Consider the following 12054-nt stretch of genomic DNA (forward strand, 5'->3'; position numbering starts at 1 on the left):
TGGTTAGTGGCTTTTTTAGCTGTAGACAGTCAAAAACATGGACGAATTTTAGCTGTAAAAATGTTTGTCTACTCCTGTACAGAACCTGAAGTTCTTTTATTTGTAGCGTCTGGAATGTAAGAATCTGAGAAATATATATGCGAGGTTTGTTATAAAGGATTTGCGTGTTCTTAACTCCCAAGTAACCAACTGAAGACTTTATGAGAAATAAATTCTCTAAGTTCGTTAGTTATATAACATTTAATTCTTCATTTATGAGTAGTATTATAGAAAGTTTATAAATTGAGACCTGTGCGAATATCATGAGGAAAACTTATATGATATATGTATTGTCTATTTAGGTTTATGTGTATTATTCAAGGTTTAGGGTTTTAATGTTTAGAATTTGAAGATTTAGGATTTTATTATTTAAGGATTTGATTTTATGACTTAAGGCTCGGGATTTAGGGTTAGAGTTAAGAGACTAATAGTTTTAGATTACATTCTTAATGTTCCCTCTCCTCCGGCATTAGTCGGTATTAAAGGGATTAATTTGTTTGGAGGATCCGTTAGTCGAGTCCCATATTAATCAATCAATCAGTACATTTGTTGCCTTCTCACTAAATGTGCCTAATCTCGTTCATCCAACTTCCTTTAAAAATTTGTCACAACCGTTTACTAAAACGTTTCCTAATGTTCCTCCCTGTTCACCATTTATTCGCATTCATCTCTACGACCAGCTTTATCTCTGTCTCCATTGCAGTCGTTGTATCCCTTGCCAACTTGTGGACATAACTCGTCACCTGATTTGGGATTGTTCTCTTGTTTGTGAACACCGAAATCATTTCTATTCTTCCATAGGCTTCAAATAGCAGCAGAAAATAAAATGCCCAAATATATTTGATCCCCGTTGGTTTTGTTGGTTTAATCATTCCTTAAATCCATTTGTTTCAAACTGATCGTCTTGGTAACGTGCTCTGAACTCTTCCCGTACTTATTTTGTCATGCAGCACTTTCAAAGGATATGAAAATGGAACATTCTTTTTTAGAAATTAACATATATAGAATCATTAATATTTGACCACTCAAAAGAGATCATTCAGCTGGTAAGGTCAGGCCAGCCCTCCTAGTCCCAGGATCTTAACCACCGCGGTATCCAAAATTCTATACCAAATTGATTTACTTCACCTTTAACATCAATTTTTTAGTAGTTTAAAATAATTAGATTATAATATATGTTCATAATCTATTTGACTATTGATAACGTACACATCAATTCAGGACTTCAAAAAAATAATACTCCTTTTTATTAATCAAAATCACTCAATAAATTCACCATGACAATACATTTTGATCTTCCAATCGAAGTGATAATAATATCATTGGATAACAACTGCTTTTTCAAAGATTGGAATGCAAAGAAAAGATTGGCAGAAACAGCCAATGAACTTTTAATACAAAACTCAAATTAGTTCAATAGAATATGCTTAGTTTCCTTCCATAACCAGTAGCCAAGAATTTAAAGAGACGGACTCCAGACATGGGTTTTGTCGCTTTTTGCAAATCAAATTTGTTTTGTCAAGATTCAGAAAAAAGAAAGATAATCGTTCCTATGTTTTTCTTTCTTCTCTTTATTTTAAGATTTAATATATAAATAAATAATTAAATTATAATATTTTATCATAATTGTCTAATTTTTTATATTAAAATAACTATTTAATGTTTTATTATAAGCTTAATATGAAAAAAATATGTCCAAACTATATCTATTTTTTCAATAGACGTTTAATTTTTTTTATCAATTTATGCGTTTAACGTTTCTAATGTTATCATTTAGGTATATACGCCGTAAATATCATTAAAAAAATTTGTTAAAAACTAATCAATCAATCAATATTTGACACGTGACTTGATTTTATATTTCCTTTAATTTTATAATTTTTATTAAAAAAACCTAAACTTTTCTTATTTTTCATAAAACACCTCAAAACCTTCAATTTCGACGCGGATAAAATTTAGGAATTTCGTGTGTTGGTCAGTGAGTGATTGACCAATGGTAGTTCAATAGCATAAGGGGTGTGTGATAATAATTGATTCATTAACGACAATGACAAGGATTTATTAGTTAAAGAGTAGGGGTTTTAGGGTTTTTTTTTAAATCAGAGATTTATAGGTTTTAGAAAATTAAAGATTTTAGATTTTTAAGAGAAAAATAAAGAAAAATAAAAATTAGGTCACTGTCTTGTATTTATTACTTATTTTTTATGGATATTTTAAAATAGTAACAAAATGAGATGTTAAATACATATTTTGATAGAAAAATATTAGATATTTAAAATAATTGTTTCAAAAAAAATCCTGTATAATCTAGATATTTATTTTCAATTGAGCCTTAAAATGTATACATGGTTTGAACGTAAATTTCGGATATGTTTTTAAGAAGATAATTCATAGAATTCTTTAGGTTAAATATACAAAAGGTGTCCAACGTATGCTCGTTTTCCTGTTCAATGCCTAACGTTTTTTCGTTTCAGTTTGGTGTCTAACATTTATTCTGTAACTCGAAATGAATCACGCCGTGACAGACCGTTAATTTTGACCGTTAACCCATTAAAAATGCCACGTGGCATATTTTTTAATATTAAAAATAATTTTGCAAATAAAAATGAATTAAAATGAAAAAAACAAACGTTTTAATGGGGGAAACCAATTACCCAAACCCCCCCCCCCATTTTCTATGTGTGTATCCCCAAAAGGGCGAAGCTCTTCGCCCTCCGATCAGGCGTCTCCGACCGTTGTGGAGGTGCCCTGTCATCGCTAACGGCCTCAACAACGACTGGTGACTCCTGCATATTCGTCTCTTAATCTTAATCTGTAGCAATCCACACCCGCATCTAAAACATATTAAAAATGAAAATGAAAATGAAAACAAATGAAAAGATAAATCAAGTAAAAATGTTACCTTTTTTTGAGTTTTTGAAATGAGGTGAAAGGGTTTTAGCTTTGAAACAAAAGTACTGCTCCCCCTCGTTTACATTTTAAATTCCTTGCCCACCAGAAAGTATTTTTTGTGACAATAATTGTTGGTATAAATGCTAAAGAAACCGAAGATGATGGGTGGATGGAATATTCTATATGCATGTTGAATCATAGTGCAAAAAAGAATGGAGGAAAAAGGAGAGTGAATAACATTCCGCTTAATCTTAGCTTCTTCTTCTCCTCTTGCATAGTTGTTAAATATGTTTTGTTGTCAGGCCAATTTTCTTCTTGCAAAGTTGAATCCTTTAGCGACATATAATTCAGATGGTCCTCGCCCAGGAGGAGACATAATCTTTACAGACGATGTAAGCCTTGAGGTTTTCTTGGATATTCTCCAGAGATTAGCAATTCAATAAAATATGATAGTAGAGCTATAGGCAATTCACAACCCCGCACTCTAATCGTCTTATTTAGCCGTCGTCGTATCTTAATCGCAAGGAGAGTTTTCGGCTGCGAATCGTCAATCTGCATTGAAAAATAATACAATAAAAATAACTGGAAATCGGATTAAGAAAATGAAATGAAACGATGTGAGTAATGCATAAGATGATTTAACTTTATAAAAGATAAAGAGGAACATTAAAGGTTTTCAAATCAAATAAAGGGGTATAATGCAGCTATATTTGCTCCTAGTTTAATAGAAACAACAATGTCCAACACTCGAACCCCCAAATACATGAAAACCTTTAGAAAACGAAAATCCCCTTCTCGTACACGGATGTGTTCAACACTCAGACTTGAGTCCGAGTCTCGTAGAATTTCAGACTATATGCTTCTTAATGCTATACTCCAAACATATGATACAAAGAACCATTTGAAGTAGTAAATAAAAAGACCATTGATGAACCATAAACAACAAGGTTTTATAACAGAGTTAAAGACTTAATCATCCATTTGAAACCAAGAGAAGAGAAAAGATAATCCACAAATCAAGACCTTTACGAGAAACATCCAAATTAAGTAAACAAATTATCCTTTCCACACTAAGTTCCTTGGACTCGATTGCGACAGGATATAGGAATGTATCCGAACATGGTCCTTTTAGATTTTTCGGAACATGGAGGTCATAGCTACATGTTCCGATAGCAAAAGTAGCCAGTTTTGAACAAAATAAAGCAAAGTCAATTTTCAATTTCCAATGAAATCTTCAAGAAATCCTCTAGGAAAGCTATCAATGAAATCTTCAAGAAATCCCCTAAGAAAGCTATCAATTAAAACAAAAGCATATAAAGCAAAATAAATTTCAACAAAATGAAGCGAACCAATTCCAATACTGATAAAATGAAATGAAACCATTTCAAAAAAAGAAAGCTCTCCTTGCGATTAAGACGCGACGACGGTCAAATAAGGCGATTGAAGTGTCGGGGTTGGGTCGACAGTCATTGCTGAGGTCGTTAGGGTGACCCATTTTGAGTTACAGAATAAAATATTAGGCACAAAATTGAAATAAAAAAACGTTAGACACTGAACTGAAAAAACGGATATACGTTAGACACCTTTTATTTATTTAAGCCAATTCTTTAAGAAAAAGTCACATGCAAGGTGGCATGGGGGGGAGTTAGACTTGAGAGAATGGATGCCTAATGTTGTCGAAAACAGCCTACCCAGTTTTACACACAAAACGAGGAGATTTCAAGCTTCAGAAATCCTTTCATCCACGTATTTCTTAATCTTATAAAATATACAGCATTTCAGAGATTTTATTCTATACTTAGGTTATCTATTCAATTACTAAGATTTAATTAATATTAATTTAATATTAATGTAGGCTTAAATATTATTTTATAATTAATCCAGATTATTTAAAAAAATCAAACATAATAAAAGTACTACAACCATAACTTGACCGATGAAGAAAGAGAATGAAGGGCAGTGGGCATGAGGAATGGGCTAGAGCACTTGCAGTGTTGGACCAGTCATCAATCTGATACGGGACTCCGCCCACCAGTTGTGGGTCATCCTCGCATGGCTCGAACCATATGAGCATGACCCTACCAAAACATATTAGGGTTTTTATATAGGTCCCGCCTAGGGATGTAAACGAGCCGAGTCGAGTTCGAGTATTGCTGAGTTCGACTCAACTCGAAAACTCTGAAATAAAACTCGACTCGAACTCGAAATCCTAAACTGAAGCTCGTGAGCAGCTCGAAAAGGCTCGAAATGAAATTTTTTTTCTTAAACTTAACTCGATTGAAGCTTCAAACTCAAACTCGAACATAGACCTTAAATACATAAAAAAATCTTACTGTATTTTAAAAAAAAATCATTACAAAAATATTAATATTATTAATAATTTATTTTCTAAAAAAATAAAATCTTAATATATTTTATTTTCGAGCTGCTCACGAGCTTTTCGAGTCGAATATCGAGTAGCTCGTTTCTTCTCGTTAAGAACTCGACTCGAGCTCGAGCTCGAGTCGAATCCATTCGATCCGAGTATTTATCGAGCCTTAATCGAGTCAATCTCGAGTAGCTCGCGATCTGTCTCGTCTCACTTACAGCCCTAATCCCGCCACCGTCCACCCAACGCTGGCCTTGGGTTCTTGCTGCCACCTTGGATGGTGGTCAGGCCACTCCATGGGTCACCTCTCTCTGGGGATTGGATTTATAGACCAACCACACATTTTTCGATTGTTTTAATGATTATTTGAAGACAAGTCGGAGACAGTTTATGGTTTATTTTAATTGTTTGTTCATAGAAATCATCAATTTCAGCTTTTAGTTTTAATTTCTCTTTTGTAAACTTTATGTGCCACATGAAATCTGTATTGTAATTTAGGGTAAATTACACATTTAGCACTTAAACTATTATTTTTGTTTTGTTCTAGTACCTAAATGTTATCTTTTTCTAAAATTATATCTAATGTTTAATTTAAGTTTCATTTTGGTACCTTACCGTTAAAAACATAACGATAGTATTGATGTGATACCATAAGATAATATTACGTCATCATTAAAAAAATAGAAAAATATGACATTAATAATTCTATTAAACTTTTAACAGTGAGATATCAAATTAAAACTTAAACTAAACATTAGGTATGTCAAAACGATTTTTTCAAGTGGGAGCGAGATTTCAAAAACCACGTCATTTTTAATTTCTCTTTGCGATTTAATTTTTAATTAAAAACAATGTGATTTTAGAAAACTCTTGTTTCGAAAAAATTGGAAATTCCTTTACGATAAAAACAACATACTGTTCGAAGAGTCGCCACCAATCTTTGATTAGGGTGTGATTGGGCACCCAAAAAAGTTTTGTCATTTTAAATAAAAATTAATTTTAATTAAAACAACAAATTGGAGTCTCCATTACCAGAAAATGAGTTAGGAAGTCGATTACACGTGGGAAAGGATTAGCACCCCACAATGCCCTAAATCGATACCTAATAGATTAATTAACGTCTTTGCAATAAATTTTACAAGTTCAACTTTAATTTAATTTTTGATCCCTTAAAACAACAAGAATGTGAATTTTATAATATTCAAAAGCAACGAAATAAGTTACATTAAAATTACCAAGCCATTAGAAAGATAAAAAATATTCGATTATTTAAAAATATTGAGACCAAATCTTTAGGTCAGTTCTAACGACCTTTTCTCAACAAATTTAAATAGTCGAACATTTCTTTTTCTTTCACTCCCAAATTTTAAAGTGATGGATCAATTTTTTAGGTGTCACTAATGGATACACTTTTAATTTAAAATCAAAAGCATATCTCTAATCAGTTAAGACAACCCACTTAAAATAATTTTAAATTAAAAGGGTATTACCCTTAATCCAATTATGTAAATAGGATCAAGTTATGCACATGAGGATGTTGTACGTAACAGGAACGATGTGTATATACATTTGTGCCATATGGAAAACAATGATGATAAATGGCAAGGAACCTTGCACACTATAAGGCACATGCATTTGGCATGAAGTAATTATACATAGATACATTTACTTGCAGTGCACCACACGTAATTTGGAAAGCAAAGAATATAAAAATGCACATGAAATTAACACATATCATACAAAATTTAATTAATAAAATTATGCACCATCCTACTCATTAAATAAATGATATAAAGAATGTAAAAGTAAATGCAAGTATACATATAATATAATAAAGATATGTTAAAATTGATCATGTTTGTGGTTGATTAAATATAATATGTACTCTAATAATTTTAAAAGAAGTAGATACTAATCCATACTGCTAGCATATTTAATAATTTATATAAAATAAGACAAGAACCACACTTACAAAGCACTAGGGTAGAGCCAACTCCCAAACATGATAAACACGTGCCAGACCAAAAACCAAGAATTCAAAGTTAATGGAATTTCAAAGGTAATTATTCCATTCACCACACTTGTATTCACCTAAGGCTAAACACTGCCGTTTTATAACTAAAATGAACCTAAAAACTAAACATCATATACTAAAAAATGAACCTATTCCAGCGTCGTTTTCCCATTGTCTCTCCATCTATTTTCTTCTTCATTCGCTGTAAACACCAGATAAGGAATCAGCCGCCGCTCCATCGCTACTCAACCTCGGTGACCACTCTCAAGACTAAGGTAACACTCTCTTCCCTCTTTAATTCTAACCTCTGTCAAAAACCGAGAATTCCCTTGAATCTTGTCGTTTCACCTCTTAAAGCCCAATAAATTACCCCGAAACTAACATGCAAATCTCGAAAAACAGACCAAGGGTTTTGGTTTTCTCATACTACCCTCATCGATGAAGAAACTAACGTCTTACACTATGTCTGGATCTCTTCCCCTAACAACGAGACCTTCAACGGCATGGATGGAAGCCGTGAAGCCCTCGGCCTCGATAACCACCCAACGACCAGGTAAACTCACCTCTTATTCTCTCCTTAAACTTTGAGTTTCATATTTATTTCACAAATTATTTAAACAAATAAAAACATGACTGTAAATAATAATGAAGAAAACAAAACCTTGTCTGAATTGGGTTTTCTTTGCACTGATTTAATTCTTTGAAAAGGATAGGCCCTGTGTTTTTATTGATCTTCGAGTGGGAGGAAAAACCTCATTACACACTGTATTTGTTTTGAATAAGGTAGCCCTGGTTCCTCTTTTACAAACTGTTTCACTCTTTAAAAAAAACGAGAGCCCTCTTCGAATCGTTTCCCCCTCCGTTGTTCGATGGATTTTTCCGACCGAGAGCCCCCTGAGCTTTTTTTTTATATATAATAGCTGCTTCCTACTCCTCCCTGGTTCTCACCGAATGCCCTCCTTCTTTATTTCATTTCCACCGAATCCCACTTGTCCTTTTGCATCTTAATTTCCTTAGCATTTGGTGAGGTTTTGATATGTTTAGGTATGATTGATTGACTTTTTCCTTGATTCAGTTCAATGTTGATGATTTTGTTGTAGGTTTCCCTGAAATGTTGAAGATGCATTATTAGCGCGAGCATGTGTCTTGTTCGGTGGGTGACAACAGCACGTGGGAGGTATAGCTTGGTGATGACTTGAAGGTCAAGTTGATGGGTCTAATCCGGGTCTTGAATTTGTTGTAATTTGGGTGAGGTTATATTGGGCTTTGGCCAACATTTGTAAAATACAATAATTAATAATAATAATAATAATATATTTAATATTTATAATAATTTTTAAATTCGATCAAAAACGGGTGTCTACTATAATTTTAAAAAATTACATTTTAAATATCAGAACGGTACTAAAGATGTAGTTTATCCTTTATACATCAGTACTTTGCATTGACGAATTATTATATACTGATATTTTAAGGGTAAATTATATGTTTAACATCTAAACTATTATTTTTATTTTGTTTCGATACCAATTTTTTTTTAAATCATACTTAATGTTTAGTTTAGGTTTCATTTTGATATCCTATTGTTAAAAATTTAGCGGTGATATTGACATGTCACCATAATGTAATGCCACGTCATCATTAAAAAATTAAAGAAATATCACATCATCATTTTTGTTAAGTTTTTTAACGATGAGGTACTAAAATAAAATCTAAACTAAATGTTAGATATAATTTAAAAAAATAAAATTTGAGTATTTATTATGTAGGTGTTTGATTGAGTTTTATTTTTTATATTTATTTTATTGTGTTTTTTAGGATTATTTTTTATAAAAAGTTTTCTATATTATATTTTTATGTTTTTTTATTTGTTTTCTTAAATAATTCAATATGATATTTTGTTGTACAACGTATGCATGTAGTATAAATAAAATAAAAATAATGTAGCAACTAACACATTTTTACACCAGTGTAAGTATGTACATCTCCTAATATCTTGGTACCTAAAAATAAACACATCATTATATTAATGTAAGTACATCTCTATATTTTCAAAGAAATAAAAAATTTAAAAAATATATTAAATTAAAAATAATATAAAATATATTTTCTATAAACTTTCATGTATATATTTTAATTTTAATATTGAAAATTCAATTTGTTAAAAAAGAAAAATATTTTAAGGTCAAATTGGTAAAATATTTTCTTATCTATATAGCATTTCTAGTAATATATTAAGTAATATAACATTCCAATAATCTTATTAATGATATTCTTACATGCCATGAATCAAATTACCCCTTAATATAATAGGTAAATTATATAAATAAACTTTAAATGTATTTTCATTTTGATCATTAAATTTTTAAAATTATAATAAATTATGAAATTTTTAATTTGATTTAATTATAGTTATTGTCACTAAAAAATAATAACATTATATATTAAAATATTTTTCTAATAAAATATTGAAATTTTCTTTTAGAATTAGATAATCGTTACTTAAATTACTTGCACAGTCATTGTTATACATTCTTCTTCGCCATCATAGGTGTATCTAATCTTAGCAAAGCATTATCATTTGATACCTCATTTAAAAAAAATATTGATAATATATTTAACATAAAGTTTTAAGAATACACATCACTTTAAAAATATTAATATCTTTTAAAAGAAATTAATATCTCAAAATTTACCTCCAACCATTTATAAAATCAATTTTATAAATATTATTATTATAATTATAAAATTAATTTTAAAAATTAAAAATTATAATTTTTAATTCCCTCTTATCATCACTAAACACAATACCCTCCACTAAACATAATATTAAGGGTAAATCAAAGGTTGAAGAAACTAGAAAAATGGATTGTGAAACTAAAATATCTGCCAAAACTTGTTGACTTTTGTCCTAAGTTATTGAGTGATATTCTTTTAATGTATGTACAATTATCCTCTTATTATGTTTCACTGAGCAAGGTAAGAGAGCCTACCAGTATGCCTACAAGGCATATGATAAAGAATCACTTACAGAACACTATAACCATAGGCTGCACAAAATGAAAAAAGGTGCACCGGCAGGTCATGAACTACAGAACACAAAACAACCCCATAACCATAACCATACCTCCCACAGAGGACAAAGGGAAGAGAAGAGGGAGAGGTGGTAGATAATCTGATCAATCAGATGTTTTTTATGAGACCAAACTCAAGGCCTTGCACCGTCGCACATAAGCCACTCAATCCTGCATGTTGTTGTTGATATTATGATTGCAACTTGAAAAAGGTTTATTCACAAGGCATAATAATAAAATATCTTGTAACATTTAATTAAATAGTCACATTGACATATATATTTTTAGAGTATCTTGATACTCTAACGTTTCATTTTAGGATAAAAAGACTCATTCGTAAATATATACCATTAGTCAGCAAACAATCAACGTTCTAAAATAAAAATATTTTTGCCCTAAACCAAAATATTATGGGTCAAAATATTATAAAAAAACTAAAGTAACTATTTAGTCAAATGTTAAAAATATTTTTATCTTAAAGTAAAACATTGAAGATTAAATACTTCAAAAAATAAGTACTAAAATAATTATTTAATCAAACACTAAAACTACTTTTTGATATTATACATCATCATATTTGTTTAGTTTGTGACCTTTATAATTGACATCTTTTGTTAGAGTTTGACTCGGATTCAAAGTGACACAAATTAATCAATATATAAATATTGGAAAAGTAGGAAACCCAATTTGATTAAAAGTAGAAAATTTTATTAAAGTATATTTCTACTTTATTTAGTTTTCCTTTGTAATCAAATATATATCCCTATAAATAGGTACTAAGGGTCAGGGTTAGATATCAAGTTCTTTTCTTTCACCAAAATCTTCTTGTATTTTCTTTCTTCATATTAGTAAAATTCTTCTCCTTTGCCCGTGGTTTTTCCCTTTTGGGTTTTCCTCGTAAATCCTGATATTCTTTGTTTTCCTTTTTGATCATGTTTATTTGTTTGCCGATAATCATCGTTTCGTTATTATAGCAAACTGGTATCAGAGCTTCGGGTTCAAGATTATAGCAACAATGAAGTATAATATTCCATTGTTAGATCGAAACACCAGGTTCTCGCTATGGCATGTAAAGATTCGACATCTTTCTCCAATTTTGCCTACAAAGATGCAACTTTGTATGCAGAAATCATTGACCGGCAAGTTGCACCTAAAGCAGTGTCTTTATTCACTTAAGTTGGCGAAATGTTCGTCTCTTGAAGAGCAAATGACTGCATTCAAGGAAAATGTCTCTGATCTGGAGACTATAAAAGTGAAGTATGATCAAGAAAACTTAGGACTGATCCTCCTATGCTCGCTGTCGTATTCCTACTCACCTTTCATAGACACATTATTGCACAGTCGCTAAACTCTCCTTCTTGAAGAGGTGTACAATAGCGTGCACTCGTTCAACAAGATGAAACATCTTGTATCTAACTCCGAGCCCCAAGCAGAGGGTCTAATGGTGCATAGACCGACTATCTCTAACCCTAGAAAAAAAGACGAGCGTTCTTCTAGTAGTAAAAGAAGGGGCATATCAAAATCTTCAAACCGGGGTAAAACTTGTCACTTTTGTAAAAAGAAAGGCCATATTAAAACAGAGTGTTACAAGTTACAGAATAAGATAAAGAGAGAGGTTGAAGAACAGTCCACGGAGAAATCTAATGTTGCGAATATTGCAGAAGATG

This window comes from Hibiscus syriacus, unplaced genomic scaffold, assembly GCF_006381635.1.
Source record: "Hibiscus syriacus cultivar Baekdansim isolate YM2019G1 unplaced genomic scaffold, ASM638163v2 tig00110813_pilon, whole genome shotgun sequence".
In the NCBI taxonomy this organism is placed as follows: domain Eukaryota; kingdom Viridiplantae; phylum Streptophyta; class Magnoliopsida; order Malvales; family Malvaceae; genus Hibiscus; species Hibiscus syriacus.